We start from the raw sequence: 20133 nt of genomic DNA on the forward strand, positions 1-20133 counted from the left end.
TAATATATTAAAAGTGCCTAGAACAGTGCCTGAATAAAGGTTTGCTCTCATTACTACCTCATCCAAAAGGTAGGCACAGGAATGCAGATATCTCTTCAAGATCTGATTTCATTTCCTTTGGATATGCCTAGAATATGGAATTGCTGGGTCATAAGGTAGTTCCATTTTTAATTTTTTGAGGAACCCCCCCCCACACTGTGTTGCATAATGGCTACATCAATTTACCTTCCCATCACCAATACACAGGGGTTCCCTCTTCTTCACATCCTCATCAACATTTGTGACCCTTTTTTGTTTTTCCATGCTGTCTTATCTTTAATTAAATATAAAGACTTCCAATCACATCACCGAAAGACCATTTTACGCACCACTCTGTTTGGCCACCAGTCTCTTGTCTCTCGCTCTCTCCAGCAATGGTGAGGTAGATACCATTTCCATGGGGGGAGTGAAATCCATGGTTCGTTGCCTTTGCCAACAACAGAAACATTGGACAGCCAAGTGACAAAGCAGTTGCCACTGGCATCTTTCATGTGAACTACATCAAAAGAAGCAAGGTGTCTCTCTGTTGGTGATCACACCAATTCTTCCCAGGTTAGCACCTCCAGTCATCACACACAGACGCAGATTACCAGTGTCAAACTTGATGAACTCAGCAATCTTTCCCTCCTCTAAATCAATCTGAGTGGTCTCATTCGCCTTGATGAGGGGATCAGGATAGCAGATGGTATGAACATCATGGGTCACCAGATTCCTTTTGCCCCCCACAAAGGTATTTCTCCTTTGCACAATTTATACTTGAACGGCAAAACCAATGCTTGGTGTCGTGGATCAGATGGAAATTCTCCCCGGTCTTGACAATGCTGATGATGCCCATAAAACTAGCAGGGTAGGTTCTATCAGTTCAGAATTTGCCAACAGTCATAATAAATAATAAAATTCTGCATAAAGATCTTCTTTACTTCATCTCCTGTTAGGGCATACTTAAGTCTATTCCCTAGGAAAATGATGAGAGCTTATGGAACCAGTAGATAGACAAGGGGCAAACACACTGGTCAGTTTATCTAGTGTCCAATGCTTTAGAGCTGCTACACACTTCAGATGCTTCTTGGGACCATGAGCCCCAGCTGTGCTAGGCTAGGCGTAGAGAGAGCTGTTATCATTTGTCTGTTTGAAGATAGCCATTCTAACAGGTGTGAGATGATCTCTTATTGTGGTTTTGATTTGCATTTCCCTGATGATTAGTGACATTGAGCACCTTTTCATATATATACCTGTTGGCCATTTATGTCTTCTTTCGAGAAATGTCCATTCAGGTCCTTTGCCCATTCTTCAATCAGATTATTTTTATTTTTATTTTATTTTATTTATTTAATTTAATTTTTTTTTTTTTTTTTTTTTGCCACTGAGGTTGTACATTCATTGCAGGATTATTCACAATAGCCAAGATATGGAAACAAATTAAATGTCCATTGACAGATGAACAGATAAAGAAAATGTGGTACATACATACAATGGAATATTGTTTAGCTATGGAGTCAGGAAATCCTGTCATTTGCCACAACATGGTTGAAGTTGGAGGACATCATCCTAAGTGAAATAAGCCAGACCTAGAAAGACAAATACTGCATGATCTTACTTGTAGAATATAAAATAGTCAAGGTCATAGAAACAGAGGGTACAGTGGTGGTTGCCAGAGGCTGAGGGGAGGGAGAAATGGGGAGATTTTGATCAAAGAGTACAGGTTTCAAGTACACAAGATGAATAAATTCTGGAGATCTGCTATACAGCATGGTTATTACAGTTTTAAAAAAACTATCATATACTTGAATTTTGCTAAAGAGGATAGATCTTAAGAGTTCTCTACACATACACACACAAGAAAAGAAAGCAAGAAAAGAAAATAGTAGCTATGTGAGGTGACAGATATGTTAATCAGCTTGATTGTGGTAATCATTCCACAATGTAAATGTTTGTCAAAACACCAAGTTGTACGCCTTAAATATATACAATGTTTATTGGTCAGTTATACCTAAATAAAACTTTAAAGAAAGGTAAGCATAGATGAGTTAACAGCTCTTGTATAGATGAGGACTTAATTGAGAAATGTCAACCACTACTCAATAGCCTATAAAGCAAACTTACTCATCTTTGAAACCAATAGCAAGTTGCTATAAAACTTTAATGAATATATTTGGGCTATATAATAAAATAAAACCACAATTTTTATTTACAATAACACTTTGAGCTCACTTGAAGTGAAACTGTCTCTTATCTCACTGACCCTACAGAAATTTACTATGTTCCATTTTATTCCTCTCAAGATAGAAAGCATTCTGGTATCAATATATTATAGTATCTGAAATTTTTTTATCTTCTAATATTATAATATTGTAAGCCCCCATTCTTATGTCTCCCCAGCTCTGTGTAAAATGTATCATATATATTTTTTGATTTGGATATGCTTTTAAACCAGATAAATTTCATTGTATACATTAGAGGCAATATACGTTTAACATGGAAAAGAATCACTGATAATAATAGGATACATTAAGTTGGCAACAGTTGACTGTTGCCCTATTGAACTGGGATTAAGCTATCAGTCCTCAAAAGTAAATACCTTGATAGAATGATCACAATGGAATTTAGAAATTAAATACAAAAGACTATGTTAATGTCGTATAAATGGGAACATGAGAAAATATCAAAGTTGAAGTTTTTGTTGGAAGATGAATTTGAAATGATCTCTTATGCATATGCAACTTTTAATACATACTCTCTGAGGTACATTTACACTCACATTTAGAAGTCTAATTAGTAATAAAAAGGAAAGAGTTCGTAATGATAGCACCCTGCTCTTAGGGTCCCTATTATAGATTCTGAAAACAAATTCATTAATATCTTAATATATGTGATGTCATTTTCTACACTTACATTCTTTCAGTCCCAAAGATGTAAGCTTCCCCCCACCCCCTTTTTTTTTCCTTTACATTGAATCTGTAAATTTCAAGCCTGGGGATCTTGTTACTTTCAAAGCCAGACTTTTGACATTTTTTTCCTGCAAAACAAAAGATTTGGGGGCGGGCGGGGGGGGGGGGGGCGGATAGCCATCTTGCCCTGAAATATGTGCTTTTTCTAATGTGTGCTGTTTCTTGGAAAGGCTAACAGGCGTTTGGATAGTGAACCATCAAAAAAACACCACTTCTAAGGCTTCTCTTTTAGGCTATTATGGGTAGAATGCCTCTTAACCCTTGAGGCAACTCAACAATTGAGTTAAGGAGATTTTCATGTATCGGTTTTGCCTGTCACATGGTTGACTTAACTTCAGGATATACTTTGCTGCTGAAGGTTCATTTCCCTCCATTTGTTAAGTGGCTAATTATAAAGGTTCACAAAAGAATTGACACAAGGGAAAGAGAGGGGCCTGGCTTCTCTCCGCAGCCCCAAGAGGCCTGTACAAGTGTCATTTGTAAAAACAGAGCACAAATTAAGCAATGGCCATAATAAGCTGCCAGTAGCTGGGGTATAATGAAAGGGGAATTCTTATGTCGATGCAAAGCAGGCACTAAACTGTTAGGGTTTTTGTTTATTTTTTTACATTGACAACTAAGCCCAAATATAAGTCATCCTGTTTAAGCTTCTACTGCAAAAATAAAATTTTAAAGCTGAGTTGACCATAACAAGCTAAATAAAAAGACGATTTTAGACCTGCAGCTAGGATTTACAGGTTTATTTTCTCTCTATCATGTATTGAAAGTACTTTTGAATCCCAGTAAAAATTGCTTTTATTTCCTGAATAAACACATATTTTAAATAAAGTTATTAGAAATAATAACCAGAAATAGGAGTGTGACATGACATCTGTATTAAGAAACATTCTCCATCAGATAACAGTCGGCTTTCCTATTTACACCCAATACCATGAATTCTAAATACCAGCCTTTTTAACGTTTGAAAAAGCATAAACAACAAAGAAAACTCCCTTTACTTAGGCATATGAGAGCTAATGAAACAGACTGGAAATTGCTGCATTGTTTCTACCTTTCATCAAAACATCCCTATGCATAGTATTCGCATCATTATGTAAGACATTTGCAAATATGTATAATGCTTTTGCCTATGGGAAAACTCTCCTGCTCTAATGTATTCCTGAAAGATGAATGAACAATTCTTTAGGTATGATAAAAAGATTCAGAGGGCTGGATAGAGCAGTGATATTAAAGCTACAAGCTCATCATTTAATTTTCTTTCTTTTTAATGTCAGCTGCTAACACTGCAGGTCTCTGTTTTACTTAATTTTTTCCCCTGCAAACTCACCACTTCTTTTCCAATTCCTTCTCTGATTCAAGATCAGCAACCCCCAATTTGCTGAAGGCTGCCTGCTTTGATACTTCAGCAGGGATCTTGTGAAGCTAGAAGTATTCTCTGGCTTCAGATCTCTGATCTGGATTTTCGCCTGATTTGGGATTTTCAGGAGCATCTGAAACAATTGTGGAAACTGGGGCATCAGCAGATATCCATCTCATTACCAGCTGAATTTAGTAATCAGACCAGGAGCTGATTCTTAGGGCGTATGGGGGCTCCACTTAGACTGAAATTGTAAAAATGTGAAAAGAATTTTCATCAGATTTTTGAAAGGAGATGGATGGGTAATAATGGTACTAACAGACTGGAGGAAATTAGAACATAAATACCAGCAGAGGTGGAGCCCCAACACAGGAGCACGTGTGAGAGGTTCTGCACTTGGGGACATCAAGTATCTGATGGGTACAAAGCCAAGAAGATATGATTGGGCTAAAGGTCTGTGTACAGTCATTAAATTTCCCAAGAACACTAGAGTTTTATTTTTTGAGAGAAACTGAGCAAAAAGTCTCCATAATTCAGGTACAATAGGCCCAAAAGGGGTTAGGCTCAAGATGTGGGGCTGAAAACAGAGTGATTTGATTAAGAGAAGTAGGTTAGAAGAGTCCTTACCACCAATCAGAAAAAAGAAAAATGGAAGGACTCTTCTTTGGGGAAATTGAACTGACTTTAAAGAGAGCTTTTGATAAAAAAGGTGACTTTGCTTCCTGATGAGTCCGCAGTGAAATCTTTCAGTGGAAAAGTCCCATCCACACATATAGAGCCTCTGATTTGCTCTTAATGCTTCATTCATAAACATTGACAGACAATAAGGGATCATCAGGCATCTTAGTAAAGCCTCCAATATGAGAAAGAGGATAAAAAATAATCATACAAACAAAGGAATCCAGAGCTGATGGACAATTCAGGTTATAGAAGAAAGTTAAAAATAATAGTAATATCCTTAGAGAGTCCAGAAAAGATATTGTGTTCATAAAACAAGAACTGGGTGTTTTGAAAAAGAACAAAGAACAAGAAAGAGCTCTTATAAATGAAGAATAGAGGGGCACCTGGGTTGCTCAGTCAGTTAAGTGACCGACTTAGGCTCAAGTCGTGATCTCACAGTTTGTGGTTCGAGCCCTGTGTTGGGCTCTGTGCTGGACACTTGCTTGGAGCCTGGAGCCTGCTTCCAATTCTATGTCTCCTTCTCTCTCTGCCCCTCCCCTGCTTATGCTCTGTCTCACTCTGTCTCTCAAAAATAAATAAATGTAAAAAAAATTTTTAATAAATGAAGAATAGAAAAGCCAAAATAAAAATGTAATAGAAAGGCTGATGAAGAAAATTCCCCAGAATATATGTCAAAAAGACAAAGAAATGGAAAATGGTAGAATAAAAAAGAAATTAGCCAATCGAGAAGATATAACCTTTATTAAGAACAGGTCTACAGAGAATAGAGAGAATGGAGGAAAGAAAATTATCTAAAAAATAACATAAGAAAAGCATTCAGAATTGAGGGCATTTATCCTCAGGTTATAAGAATATTGTAAGTACTCAGCCCAATAAATGAAAAAACAAAACAAAACAATGACAACAACAACAAAATAAACCAAGTCACGTCAGCATGAATTTTCACAACATTAAGGATAAACACAAAAATCTTAAATAGTTCAAGAAATAAAGAAGGAAAGGAAAATAGGACAAATAGATTAAGAAAAATACAAAAGACAAAACAATAGATCACATATAAAAAACACAGAAACAGAATGGCATCAGATTTCTCAAAAACAACATTGAAAACTAGAAGTGGAAAAATTGCTTCCAAAACTCTAAGGCAAATGACTTTAAACCCCAAATTTTACATTCTGAATATTCTTAATTGGCTCTGAGAATAAAATAAATTTATATTTAGAGACCAGGAATCCAAAAATTTTACCTACCATCAGCTGTTTTTAGGAGACTATTGCAAGTTATAATCCAGAAAAAGTAAGAAATGAATCAAGAGAGGAGATCCAGAATATAAACACTCATAATACTAGGGTAAAAAAGTCCTGGTTTGTTTGGAACAGTCTTGGTTAAGTCCAATTGTTTTGGCATAATTATTAATAGCACTCCTTTTATTCTTAAAGGTGTCCTAGCTATTTCTAAAGGGTGGATATCTCTATTCATATTTCATGACATTGAAGACTTTTAACCAAAATTTCTCCATTTTGGTTCAATGTCAAAAACCATGATGAAATCAGTGGATTAATTTATATACAATCTGAGAAATAGATCAGAAAATATACATGATTATCTTGAAGCTATGAAATAATTATGAGCAAACCTTTCATTAACAGGTGCAACTTTCTTCCAGGTAAAGTTAGTAATTAAACAAAAGCAGAATATATATATAAATAAGGTTCCAACACTCATAAATTTCATTCAGATGTTTTACTCATTTTTGCTACTCATATAGGTCAATAGAAAATGCTTAACAAAGGTTGCTTTCATCATAAAAGGCATCTGTAAGGATGACCATGAGATGCTAGTGTATGGATCCCATTGACGTAATCTCAGTTTCTTTGATTCACCATCAGTTGTCTTTATAGTTGAAATATGGATCTCAGGTGCCTGGGTGGCTCAGTCAGTTAAACGTCTGACTTTTGATGTCGGCTCAGGTTGTGATCTCCTGGTCATAACATTGAGCCCCTCGTCGGGCTCTGTGCTGATTGGAGCCTGCTTGGGGTTTTCTTTCTTCCCCTCCTGTCCCTCCCCCGCTCGTGCCAGCACTTTCTCTCTCTCAAAATAAATGAACAAACATTCAAAAACCAATATGGATCTCTTTATTTTGAGCCTAAAAATGAAAATGTCTAAAGTGTATATACATTTTTTTAAGATTATCTGAACATAAAAATTAACTAGTTCACAGATTGCCGAACACGGGGCACTAAGTGCTACCCACACACACCTAGAGATGGTTAAATTCTCGGGCTTCAGAAGGGCCAAAGCTCTGACTAGCTGTGTGGCTTTGGGGACAGTTACACAATCCCTCTATGCCTTAGTTTCCTCACCTATAAAATGTCCAACACCTCACAATTTGGTGTGCTTCGGATCAAATACCATTTTATGTTTTGTTATAGGGATGTTTCCCAAATATTGTTGCATTCATTACTAAGTCTTTGTCAGAGTTGTCTTAACAATGTTGGTAAGTTAGGTCTTCTTTCCCCCAAAACATTGGAGAAAGCTATATTATGTAGCTTAAAATATGAGTGCATAGTGCACCATTATCCTACTCAACAGAAATGAATATAGAAGGGAAGATACTCACCTATGTGACTGTCACCCACAACTCCCTTTTCTTTTTCACCTGGAAGTATGAACAGGAAACCATGAACAGCTGGCCAAAGAGTTCACTAGGCTGCTTAGAGAAGTCATGGATGGAGTCTGGGTCTTTTTCTACGGATACAGTTAAGTACAGCACCCAAGAAGCCAAGAAGATAGAAAACATGAGAAATATCTTACTTGGCACACCATGATTCTAGCTGGTACCTGTTGTTCCTGAAGCCATGACAACGTGAGCCAGATAATAAGTGAAAGCTGGCAAGTTTCTTAATAAAGATGAAATGATAACTCACTTTCTAAATACTTATCAGTGTCTTCAAAACGTATAAGCTGTCTGATAATTTAAGCATAATTGTGTTGACATCATTTCTTCTAAGATTTGAGGATAAAAATATATGGTGTGTTGTTTTCTTTTTTTTTCTTTCTTTCTTTTTATATACATGAAGCAAGTGATGAGTAAAGAATTGAAGTTTTCTGGTGAATGAAACAGCCAGACCACTTTTCATGACAAAGTTGGTAATTAGAAGGCCAATTTAATGGTGAATCAGGCAGAAATATTCAAACCATGACAAATGACTTTAATAATGCAGCTTGCAATGCTTGAACAGAAATAAATTTCACTTCCTCAAACTCTCGCCTTTTCTGCCTGCCTGGAAGATAGAACTGTCCAGGAGGTATTTTGTACCCTTTATTCAGTAAAGCTTTTACTAGATTTTAAGCGACCAAATAGCTTGCAAATGCAAAACATCATTCAACTTCTTATGATTTTTTTTTCCTGAAGGTAGACCGTGTTCAGAATTCTGAGTAAGTCAAGATTTATTTTTCTTCTGTTCTGCTTAGCCCTGCAATAGTGTTTTATTGTTGCCGCTCTGACTTGAGGTATTAAAGGGAGCTACATTGGCCTCAAAATTGAAAGCTAATTTTGGTGTTTGTCATAAGTTTGTTAAGACCACATGCATTCCACAGTTTGAAAAATTTCATTATTCTGTCCATGCTGGGGCTTCGTAATTGGATAGTAAGGATGTTCAAAGACTAATTTAGTGAATTGCACAATATTTTAAATGGAATTATGCAGGTTTATGGGTCCTCAGGGGATTCAGCTAGGAGCCTCTCGAGAAAATCTGTTTATCAGTAAATGATATTAGCAGCTTTCACCTAGCTTTTGTCTTCATTAAATTGCTGCTCTCCCAATTGAGGGTCACATCTGAGGCCTGCTTTGATAATTTGTCATTATTGTCTTGTTTATTGGAGCATAAAGTTGATACAGGCCAGGCTGTGCTGTTTATATACAATGTGCAAAGAAGTTTCTATTAACAATTTCACCAGTGCTAAATCAAAGTGGAATTTTTCAGGGTTCAAGAAAGGGGATCATTTGTAGCATTCTAATTTCCTCTAAAACTCTCTGAGTACATGCCATGCCCCCTTCTCTAATATGTATAACACATAATGGCTTGGCTAGAGCCAATCCTCTGCGGACTTTGTAAAAAATTCATTCTTATCTTTAAAAATAAGTGTTGAAAGTTGAAAGTCTTTCTATAGTATTGAGCCATCCTGCAAAACCCAATCCATGCCACAGACATCTCTTAAAGTATGGCATTCTCACATAGTGACCATTAACTATTTATCTTAATAGACTTGTGGTTATATGGAGATATTAAAATTGGTAAGAAACACGATGAAGCATACTTTCCACTGAACTTTCGAGTTCTAAATCCGGCAATAGAAGGGGCAATCCTGGAGAGCTTGTTCGGGGCATATTTGAACGTATCACTGAGTACGTCTAAAATCAGTTGGCTGCTGATTATGCTTTCTGCCATGAGGTATTCTTTGCCAGTGATGATATGGGATCTGGAACTGGGGAACAGGGCAAATAGACTCCATTTTCAACCAGGTCTGTGATTCAAGACATTTTTTTCCCTGGGAGATTTGCATATTTCATGACTGGCTCTGCTTCTTCTCAGCAAAATCATTTGGGGGACCTTGGTCTTCCCTATGTATATGATCTGGGGTTGTTCTGTCCACTGGTGGGTTCAGACACATCTCCCTCTCCCCCGACCATCTCCCATTCCTCCAGCCTCTATTCTCAGTCCCTATGCCCCCAGCAGCAATACTATTTATGTCTCTACAAGAGACTAGGCCCAGCAGGAAGGAGAACGGAAGTTTAGTGGCCAGTGTGCACCATACTTTTGTGGCTCAGCCGGCGAGAAAGGAACTCCCAGTCCCCTGCAACACGAAGGGCAAATTCTCTGTTGGAGTTCACCCAGGTTAGCAGCAGCTCCCATGGTTTAATCATACACATCCAGCGTCCCCATTGCCTGAACCACCTTTGGCCCTGCTCTCCCTGGGAGGGAGGTTCAGAAGGCCAGTGCTCATTCAGGGACCTAACTATATTTTAAAACAAAGTGCACAGGGGTTTTGGGGATGGAAGGAAGGAAAAGACCAACCCTTCAAGGGTAAGGACAAGTAGAAATAGTAAGTTCCACCCTCTTAAGGGCTCAGAATGATTGCTTAGGCCTTCCTTATGTAAGTTCTCAGGCCAGGAGCCTAGCCAACCTCATTTTTATATACTATTACCTAGCACATCCACCAGCTTTCAAAGATTTATGGTTATTATCGCCATCCACTCACCCACATAATCACCAGCCTTTCACTTTAAAATGGTTAAAAATTGTTTCATGGATTGCAGATCATTAATGTAAATTAGACTATTTCTATATTTGATTTCTTAATTTTTAACAGGAAAAGAACAGCTCTCACACATACACTCTTTTTTTTTCACTTGAAAATTTTAAATGGCTCTCCAGACACCTCTTTCAATAACTCTTACCCTCCAAAGCTAGGCTGCCTTTTAATTTCACTTTAAAATAGCTACATTGGGACCATAATATGATTAGAACTAATGAATATTGTGGAGAGAAGCAAGAAAAATTTTATTTAAAATCTTTAAAAAGTATAAATACTTCATGTGAGTAAGGACCTGTGGTTTTTCCCGGCTCGGTCAAGGACTCAATTTTGATTCTCAGGAACAGTCATCGGAGCTCATCAGGTTTCACCTTGTTCATCCTCCAAAGGATCATGACTCCAAAGCTTCCTCACTGGATGGTAGGAAGCAATTGTGTTAAAATAAGTTAACATCTCATAATAATAATGATAATAGTAAAATTGTCTAAGTGAAAAGGCAATAGAAACTACTTATATAGTGGATCTAATAAAACCTTGCTCATTTTCCCTTTAAGGAGCTCTGGACACAGAGAGCATTAGCAGGATGCTACCAAATAGACATTGTATAAAATTGCCAACTTGTTAACGAATGTTCTAATTTTACCTAAAAAGTTCATTCTTTGGAAGGAATTCTGTAGTCTTGACTAGTTTCTTTCCTTTACACTGATTTCTCAAGCTTAACAAGCAGGCATCTGGAATTTGCTTAGTAGTCTCTGAAATTTAAGACTTGGATGTCAAAATCTGCACTGCTTAAGGAAGTCGAAATGAACTGTTGTTGCCAAAACATAGTTCCACCTTCCTGAGACCTTTGCAACCCTTAGCCACTCCTCCATCCATTGTAACTTTCCCACCATGCAGGTTTTTTCTTAAGGCTTGGGCACTGTTGCCACTCTATTGTGCCATTGTTACGAGACAAGAGGCACTTAAAAATTTTTTCTTAATATTTATTTATTCTTGGGAGACGGCGGGGGGGGGGGGGGTAGAGCAGAGAGAGAGAGAGGGAGACAGAATCCGAAGCAGGCCCCTAAGTGGGGCTCGAACTCGCTGACCGCAAGATCATGACCCCAGCCGAAGTCGGATATTTAACAAACTGAGCCACCCAGGCGAGAGGCACTTTTTCATCACCTAAGCAGCTTGAGTCTGATTTCTCCATAGAACACTTTAAGAACGCTTGGTGACTTATTTTGGACAGAGGCAGCTAAAACTGTATTCATCAAAGCAGCAAGGTTAGTCCCACCTGCAGAGTTTGGAGACACAGCAGTGTGGAAGAACCCTGAACACTGCCGTTAGCCAAGGACCCGAGGCTACTTTCGATTCTGCAACCTGGGGCAAGTGTCCTCAAGACTTGGCTTAGTCCCCTCTGCTGAGGAGTGATGGCGGGGAGAAGAGGCTTTGGCCTACTGAGTACTCATGACAGCCTGTGGACCACCTCAGGGGTTCAGAGAGAAGAGCTGGTATTTTCCCCATTGTTCAGACCGGGCAGATGTGCTCGGCTCCGTCACAGTCCAGGGATCAAAGCTGGGATTCCAGCGCAATGGCCGGAAGCACACAACTTTGTAGGAATACTGTAGCCTCGAGAGAAGACTAGAAGTAGGCTTGTCAGCAGAAACAAACGAATCTATGTTCATTTTTCTTCTTCTAGCTTCGGTATTCTTATTTTCTGCTTAGGCTTGAACTTATTTAATTCTGCTATGGAATTTTAAAAGCTAGGCATTTCTCTGGCAGTTCTCATATTTGGTGAGAAATGATGAATATACAGAATGCTTTTGGCTTTAAAAGCATTAGCTATTTGGAAGTGGCAGTATATATTGATAGATAGAATCCCAAACTGGGGCCAAAGAAGATCTAAAAGTTCTATTCCTTGACCCATAAAACCGAAAACTAGTTCCTACCTCATTCTCTCAAGGCTCATTGCAACTGAAGGACTTATCCGTCGCTGTATTGAACAGCAAACAAAAAAAAGTTTTGGAGAAAAGAGGTTTATGTTCAGCTTCTAAGCAAAAATAAAACAACACTATAATTTGATTTAGTTATCAAATTCAGAAATATAGACATTTCTACTTCAATGCAAGTAAGCACAACTTTGAAGAATTACTTGCCCATCGATATGATCATGTTCTGAAATGGAATTTACTTAATTTAGGAAAGAAATTTTTGCAGACACTGTTTTATGTATGTTTCTTTGTTGTGAATATGTATCAGCTTGATTTTTCAGGAAATTGACCATTGAAACATTTCTTTCCAAGTAAGTGCTTGTAAGCCCTAGAATATGGGGTCTTTATTCCCTGAAGAAGCAGAAAATGCCTCAATGAATTCTTCCCTTACCCTTTGAATCAGCTTGCACTTTAAAATGTTGTGCTTTTTTATTTTAGTTGGGAATCTATTTATATTCTTGTTAATGGGAAGATATTAGGGACTTTTGTTACAAACGCACCAGTGCTGTGTGTTAAGGGCTGGAAGCAGGGGCAGGGAGATAAAGGGAAGATGAGAAACAGAAAACACGGACAAAAAGAGCCAAGAATTATAAGATGGCTGATAATGTTACAGAAAGTTCAAAAAATAAGGAAAATTATAGATGGATAAGTAAATAACGACATAGGTTCTATTGTTCTATTGAGCATTTTGATTATGTAGCTTTTTAAGTTACTTATGTTAGCCTAAAAATGATAAGGAACTACAGTTCATATGCATTTTTTTCTATACCCAGATAAACCATATTCACGAGAATTCTGATTGGCCATGGATATATCTGGTCCTAGAACAAGAGGAAGTCTTGTTAAGCATTCCCCAGAGAGAAGAGGTCTTTCCAGGGCTACTAATGCTCTCTCCTGCAGGGTAAAGTGCCTTCTCAACTGGATGCCCACGCAATGACATTGCTTCCCTGGTGAGTTTCCCCTCTATGACAGCTCGCAACTCCTGAGAACTGCTTTGTTACAAGACTGTCATGCTTCCCCCCAATTTTCACAGTTGTGGGGGCATTTCTTAAAATCATGTTATCCCTGAAAGCCGACCAAGCAATCTGTGGGAGAGAAGGGCAAAGGGAGGTAGGCATGCCTTTTCCCTCCCTTGAATTTCTCTACACTTGTCTGGGACTTTTCCAAAACTACCCCATGGTGGCAGTTCACCCTAAAGTTTTACTTTTGTGTATTGCTGCCATCCAAATTATATTTATATTTTTATAGTCAGTTCCCTGTGCTAGGCATGGCTGATATTTTTCAGGACAGCGTGTATTTGAAATTGGAAAAATTAAATGTTTGGCCAAGTTATGCTCCATGGAAACACCACTCCCATGAAACGCACCTGGAACAAAAGAAATATTTGGACATATAATTTTAATAAATGCTGCATACTATCTATCCCTCTTGGTTAGCTGCAATGCACATTAGTATATCAAAGCTCTGAGAAGTCCTGTAGAAACGATCCATTTCACTGCATTTAACCCAGTTCCCAATGAACTTAACATCCCTTTTTGGAGTAGCACCTGTGTATGTGCTATATAATTGGTTTGGAGAGGTATACTATTCAGCAAAGAACAGCTGAGGTACTCCAGACATGAAAAGAACTAACAGTTAATGAAATAGGACCAAGATCAAACAGGGATGATAAGAACTATGATCAATCCATTTTCTTTTTTTTTTTTTAATGTTTATTTATTTTTGAGAGACAGAGCATGAGCTGGGGAGGGGCAGAGAGAGAGGAAGACACAGAATCTGAAGTAGGCCCCAGGTTCCAAGCTGTCAGCACAGGGCCCGACACAGGGCTCGAACTCATGAACCATGAGATCATGACATGAGCCGAAGTCCAATGCTTAACCAACTGAGCCACCCAGGCACCTCTGATGATTCCATTTTCTAATCCCACTTAATAACCTGCTCCCTATCTATTCAGAGTTGGCCAACAGAAGAAGTTGATATCCCTAACATTGTTGCCTAGAAACACTGGCACAAAATTAGCAACCAAAATTAAACTTAAATACGCTTTTGAACTGTCTGCCTGTGTAAGCCGAAACACCACTAGAATTTGCTTCAATTACTTAACCCTTAGATCAGCCAGTAGAATTTATTATATCATCATTTTTAACACCCAAATTACTATTCATATTTTTAAAGCCGGTGATGAAAGATGTTTCTGAAGCTGTGAGGTTGATTCGTCACACAGTGTATCCCAAATTGACCTTCATCTTAGGGTTCATACTCCATGCTTCAGTTTCTTCAAAGAACACAATTATAAAAGTGCAACCCCCAAATCAATGAGATGACATATTAGTTAAAAATATTCAAGTCTCTCTGACAAGGGAGACTCTTCTGGCAGCTGTTTTCTAAATAGTACGGAGAAATTATCATAATAGTTATACCTTCCATACACCACACCCCCAGCAAGTTGGAGAGGTTGCCACAAACGTAGATACATTTAGTCCTGCATTACAGTTGAAGACCTGACCATGCAATGACTTTATACACTGTGAGACTGAATTTTCTTTCTTTTTACAAGCTACCTTGCCTAGTGAAATTGGACAATTTATCACACAATTGCCTGCAGCAAATTTAGTATATGCAAGTGATTAGTTTGTCTCTTCCCCAAGCAGCTTTGATGCTGTTGGGTAAGAGTGGCAGCAGAAACAGAAGGTCACTTATAACACACATTCTCTAGGGAACCACTAATGGGCTATTGACCCTTTCCCACATCAGGTCGATGTGTCATATTTGATTCTGGTTCCTTGAGATATAATTTCCAAGTGGTGATGGTTCAAAGTCCACACAAGATGGGTTGTCATATCAAGTTTTAAGCATGGCATTATTCACGCCCACGAAAGGCAGGTGCCAGCTGATTGGATTGGAGATAATTTTACCATTTCCATCTAGCCCAAGGCAAAGCAAAAATACACTATTGACAACATTGGTTAAGTTTAAATAACCACGTATGAATTATATTTTCATTCTTGGGTTACCTGGGTGGCTCAGTCAGTTGAGCATCCAACTCTTGCTTTCAGCTCAGGTCATGATCTCACAGTTCATGGGTTCAAGCCCCATGTCAGACTCTGTGCTAATAGTGAAGAGCCTGCTTGGGATTCTCTCTCTCTCCCTCTCTCTCTGCCCCTCCCCTACTCATGCTTTCTCTCTCTCAAAACATATAAATAAACTAAAAAAGAATCACTCTTGTACTTAACATCTTTCCCCCCCTCTCCCTTTAGCCTATTTCCATGAGGTTTGGGAAAGCAAGTCAACATTTTTGGTAAGGTGTGTCACTGGTCTATTATTTATTTATTTCTAACGTTTATATTATTTATAGACAGAGACAGAGCATGAGCATGGGAGGGACAGAGAGAGAGGAAGACACAAAATCCGAAGCAGGCTCCAGGCTCTGAGCTGTCAGCACAGAGCCCTACATGGAGCTCGAACTCACAAACCGCGAGATCATGACCTGAGCTGAAGTCTGATGCTTAACTGACTGAGCCCCCCAGGGGCCCCACTGGTCTATTATTTAAAGAAAATTTAATGAGTCCCTTTTTTTTTGGCAACTAATGGATTTTATTGCACTGCCATGAAAAAAAAATTTTCTGTGAAGGATTTAAAACTATTTCAGATAAAATATTAGGTTCAGTCAACAATCCCTAATGTAAGAGAATTGGTGCAGACAATCAGAAAGGTCAAATGGACAAGTGAGCCTTACTTTTTAAATTTAAAATGTGACTTTTTTTTTTAATCCAGAATAGAATTACCTCTATGCATTCCAAGATCACATATTAAAGTTGATAGGTGTTTGAACAGCATAGTCAAACCAACACGTTATCTATGTACGTCGTTTTTCTCCAACCGTAGAGAAGAGACCAAAGAACACTCAGAGGTGGGAGGAAGCCAGCATGGTGATGAAATGCTTTTCTTAGCTCAATGGCACATTGGCAACTAAAGAACTGCTGTTGGGGAAGAGTGGGGGCTTTTTGAGGTGGAATAGTAGAGGTGGGTGAAAAGAAAGAGCTGGAGAACTACAGACGACAACACAGCGGGTGGAAGGAAGGTCCTCTCTGTCCAAAAAGGGTGCAGTTTTTCCTTGATCCCCACCCTGTGCTGCATGTGGAAGCAGATTTCTCTCCCGCTCACCTTGTATATCTTACAGCCTAGACTCCGGACTCACAGGCAGGAGGGTGTGGACGTGGGAAAACAGCAACAGGAGGTGGAAATTGAAAGTTTCCTTGAATTTTCAAGACCTCAGGCCCCGGTAGTAGATTTAGAAAGCAGGTATATAACAAGCTTTCAATTTCTGGTGGCAGTAAACTTAGTTTGAAATCATCGATTTAGAAAGAGGGAGGTTTGAGCTCTCTAAGACCCACTAAATTACTGAGCCAGGCCAATTTATGATCTTCCGTGTGTTGCTGCAAAGAAAATTTTCCCTGCAGGTAAACTGTCTATCTGGAGCCAGAGTTATTAGAAGCAATTTTATGAGTGGGATCATTAATTATGACCTATGAAATTTTAATAAGTACCTTCTTCGGATCTTCTGTAGGAGCTGAGATCAAAGTGGCTCCAAACCATTGACACAAACTTGGTCATCAGGAAGTCTGGCAAGCTTGCAAGGATTTGGGATCTCTATGCATTCTTCTATTTTCTTTGCTGAGGTTTTGTTAAAGGCATATATACATACATATGGATGTGCACACACACACATGCGCGTGCACACACACACACACAAAACCCACATACACATGCATATATTGCAGCTTCAACAGATTTTTATTTACTTAATCCTGGTGGTCATAACTGACTTCATTCTTAAAATGTATTTGTATTTCTTAAGTACTACTTTTCTTTTTTAACTATAACTAAGAGAATCTATGGTGTGGTTGGAACATAAATGAACGTGAAGTAACGTACATTTATCCCCGGTCTGTCATATAACAGAAATATTCCCTTGGGCAACTGACTTAACTGAACTGGGCTTCTGTGTCTTACTCGTGTGAACCACTCGTGTGGCATGAGAGCTAATGGGAAAACAGTGCTACATGTTTATTAATATGTTTGTCTTTCAAATCTAAAATTCAATGGATACATGTTTCTCTAGATTCCAGTAAAATGAGGGCAATAACAGTACCTGCTTTAACCTTCACCTGCTGTGAAGACAGAAAGAAGATAATCCTTGTAAGGCACCTCAAGGGGTATCTAGCACACAGCACACATCCCACGGGTGTTCATTCTTCTCTTATTATCTTTATTATCTCTGCTACATGGGAGGGAACAAAGGCATTTTAAAGAATATCTGGTTCAAAAAAAGCTCTGAAAAGTGGAATAAGTGAAATTAAAGATCCATCATGTGGGGCATTGGGTGTTCCTAAAGCTGTTTAGTGACTGATATATGCTGTAGGTGTTATAAGTGTGTAATATCTTCCTCCCATTTCTCCGAAATTAATATTTTTTGTTGCACACATGGATAATGAAAACCCTCAATTAAAGAGTAAGGAGAGGGAAGGAAAAGAAAGAAAAGAGAAAAGAACAGAGAAGAGAAGAGAAAAGAAAAAAGAAAAGAAAAGGAAAGAAAGGAAAGGAAAGGGAAAGGAAAGGGAAGGAAAGGAAAGGAAAGAAAAGAAAAAAGAAGAGAAGAGAAGAGAAGAGAAGAGAAGAGAAGAGAAGAAAAGAAAAGAAAAGAAAAGAAAAGAAAAGAAAAGAAAAGAAAAAAGAAAAGAGGTGCTCCTGGATGCTTCTCTTAGAGCCCTACTAAAATTGACTATACGATATAAGGTCTTAGTAGAGAAATCAAAATCATGGGACTCACCTGGCTAGTTCTCTATGAGACAAGGCTGGTCAGATCAACAGTCCAACAGATCACTTTCTTCTATATATGATAGAAGTAAGCAGAAATGATTTTGCTGTTTATGTCATTCCTGAGTCTAGCTTAGAAAATTGTACATTTCCTGCTGTGTATCTGGAAAAAGTTTTATATGCTGAACTTTTGCTAAAGTTACAAATTACTATCAAAACCAGTTGGCTGTCTGGTTAAAATTATTTTAGTTTTTTAATGAATAGCTTACCGGTCAAAGCATTATTTTGTAATTAGCTCTCATGTCTCAGCAGTATGTCCAATGGATGACTAGTATATCCTGTTAGGCTGGGCTTTCCTTGGCAGACTAGCTCAAATTCTAGCTGTACCCATGCCATCATGTTCAATCCTGTCTTCTCTAGACCCTTCTGCTGGCATTGCCAATGACCTCCATCTGCAGGATAGAGTCCCTTGAGTTCCACAGTCATCCTGATCTGGTCAGAAGGTCAGCACCAGTCTTCAGCCCACAATGGCAAGGTAGGGGTCCTGCTGACCTAAACCTCATCTCTGTTATTCCTTCCCTGCTTCCCTCACCCTTGGCCTAGACTGCAGACTGGATTTCTGCCTTCATTTCCCTCCAATCCTCCAGGTGCAGCTGGAACTGGAACTCTGTTCTATTCCCTGAGCTGCATGGATGAATCTCGTATCCCGGCCAGGAACTGAGCTGATGCTGAGCGGACACAGCAGCCACCTGGCAGCCTTTGGTACCAGCTGCTCCTTGATGGCATGTGCCTTATCCAGGTATTCATGTCTGGACTTAACCCAACTCCGGACCAGGCTCAAGAATGCCACCCCATTTGCAAGAATCAGTCTCTAGAACTGGTTTCCTTTCTCCAAACTCTTTTCTTACCTGGCCCAGGCTCTTCCTCACCACCAGGGCTACTGACACCTCTGTAGGCTCTTGAGTCAGATAAGTAAGGTTATTACATCTGTCAGCCATTCCTCCTTCTCCACACTACCTTAATTACCGCCAGCAGGGATTAGGATGGCACTAACTTGAGCTCTCTTTCCTTTCTGCAATGCTAACATAACAGTTTTCAAGAACTCACTCTGGTACCCTTCTCACCCTCCACGCCTACTTCTGTTTGTGAGCACAGTCACTCTGTGGGCCTACCAAGGGTCACTGTCACTCCTGATCATGTTCTTATTACCCTGTCCCATACCCCTCACAGCCTCTTGGAAATGCACTCCAGGGAAGATGGCAAGTAAAGTAGGTTGTAAGTTGTGGCATTTCAGTGATTTCTTGGATAAATTGAATCAATGAATATTCCAGGGATGATATTTTATAGCTGTCTCTATTTTCACGTAAAGGAAGGGTCTTTGGCTTGCTTACTTTGCAGGCTATTGAGTGGACCAAATGAGATTAAGTACATGAAACCACTTGTCAACTCTCAAGTGCCATGCAGATGCAGTTACTCAATATAGTTGAGCTATATCCATTCATTACTAATTTTAGTTTCCAATATGGTATTGGATTTATTTATTGTGCTTATGTAGTAGATACAAATTTTTCAGAAGGTAGACGTCCATAAAAAGAGATTGTTACTTTCTAAAACTCAATCTAATCTCTGCTTTGAACCTCATTCCCCCAGGTAACAGAGTACTTAATTTTTGTCAAACACCGCTAAATTGGTGTTTTCTGACATTTCAAGATTTCCCCAGGCTCCATTTATGTTCTGGGAAACATCACAGCTGGGCTACAGGGAAAGAAGTAGGAGACAGATTCCTGGTTTTCAGCTGACATCACCCTTGTTTCAGCACCCTCTGCTGATGCCCGAGTTCCCATCAGCCTCCAGCGCCCCTTGCCTTCTCTGCTTCCAGTCCACAGTCCTTCTCTCAGGCACTCGTTCCTCTTTTGGAGTCAGAGAAGCATTTGGATTCCCTCACTCAGCACTGATAGAGATTGGAGAAACTGACCCGCTATGCTGAAAACCACCACATAGC

The 20133-nt window shown here is 38.9% G+C and overlaps 1 pseudogene; it reads right to left on the reverse strand.

Annotated features, from left to right (window-relative positions):
* Positions 1-360: 360 nt before the first annotated feature.
* Positions 361-18617, reverse strand: LOC122229341 (annotated as a pseudogene).
* Positions 18618-20133: the final 1516 nt, after the last annotated feature.

This window comes from Panthera leo, chromosome A1, assembly GCF_018350215.1.
Source record: "Panthera leo isolate Ple1 chromosome A1, P.leo_Ple1_pat1.1, whole genome shotgun sequence".
Classification (NCBI taxonomy): Eukaryota; Metazoa; Chordata; class Mammalia; order Carnivora; family Felidae; genus Panthera; species Panthera leo.